At 36.3% G+C, this 1,283-nt stretch overlaps 1 protein-coding gene across 1 annotated transcript in view; it reads left to right on the top strand.

Moving 5' to 3' along the window:
* The first annotated feature begins 209 nt into the window (after positions 1-209).
* Positions 210-1,283, top strand: part of LOC136835158 (sodium-dependent proline transporter-like) — an 18,898-nt gene continuing 17,824 nt past the window's right edge. The window contains exon 1 of the mRNA XM_067098368.1: positions 210-310. The gene's annotated coding sequence lies outside the window, so the exon portion shown is untranslated. The remainder of the gene's footprint in view (positions 311-1,283) is intronic.

The following is a 1,283-nucleotide window of genomic DNA, read 5'->3' as shown; positions in this document are numbered from 1 at the left end:
GAATTTTCATTAAGTAAAACACTGATCCTTTTTTGAAACGCTGCATTTTTGGACGATGTAATCTCTCCAAAACGCGTTTGAACAACCTGAATACCCTAAAAATTGTCAAGGTTAAGTTCTTATCATCATCACAATAATTGTGATGCAAAAATTTTATTTCTTGGTGGTATTATAAGCAAAGTCCAATTTGATGTTTTATCAGCAGATAAAACAAACTCAGTATGGTAAATTCTCAGACGGATAAAAAATGTCCGTCATGTCTTCAGTTAAGCTTGAACATAGTACTTTCGTTCATCATCTAGAATAGGAGGTAAGAATACCGTGTTCTCGTGTATTTAGCGAGAAAGTTCCTGATGTAGGTCAAATAATCTCTCATTCATAAGAAAGTGATGGGAGAAACGGAAAGAGAGAGAGAGAGAGAGAGAGAGAGAGAGAGAGAGAGAGAGAGAGACATCAGCGTGCAGCAAAAGATATATTCTCTTCAAGGATTCACAGTCATCTTCAGTTAGTCTCGTTGCGGAGGAAGGTTAATTTAGCATAAGGCAAGAAGATGCCGTTCCAAGATCCTCCACCTCATCTTCATTAGATTTAAGTTATACTGACCAGAAATAAGGTGCTTATTTTACGAATAATCTGATAATAATCAATGCTATATAGTTTCACCTGCGTCTGTATGTGGGTGACTATACGACCACGTTAAAGGATACCTTAAAGATGTATGAACGGATATTGATGAGCGAGTGAGAGATGGAAGTATCCACTTGCTTAAATTCAAGCGGACATTGATGGTGATGGTTTGAAGATTGAAAACGTGTCGTCATAAAAACCCTCTCGCTCATTTTAATTGTTCTAACGAGTAGAAATTAAAAGAAACCTACTCAATCGTAATTAGAAACAATAGCCATGAAATCATTGGCTCGAATTCGTATATATCCTGCCGAGTGAAATAGGAGAGCTATACTCTCCATTGTTTGTTTTTTTATTTAATTGGTGTTGGCAAACGAATTTCAAGTTGTTTTGTGTATTAGGCCATGAAAGCAAATGTTTTAAGTGGAATAAAAAACAAAGGATTAGAAAATGTTTCGTTTAAAGTGATTATAATAGCATAGCCCCACAGTACTTCAAGAAGAAATAACAAAACGCATGTCTTACCTGGCAATGAAACAAGTGGCCAGTAAAGCACGGGCTAAGAGGCTGCAAAAATGTATGCTATAAGTAACCTTAATGACAAATGAGAGGTCTCAGCCCCATAAAAAAGCATACGCGCCCACACATTATATATA

The sequence above is a fragment of the Macrobrachium rosenbergii genome, chromosome 55, assembly GCF_040412425.1.
Source record: "Macrobrachium rosenbergii isolate ZJJX-2024 chromosome 55, ASM4041242v1, whole genome shotgun sequence".
NCBI classification, from domain to species: domain Eukaryota; kingdom Metazoa; phylum Arthropoda; class Malacostraca; order Decapoda; family Palaemonidae; genus Macrobrachium; species Macrobrachium rosenbergii.
The sequence above is the reverse complement of the archived record's forward strand: the minus strand, read 5'-3'. Positions and strand labels throughout refer to the sequence as shown.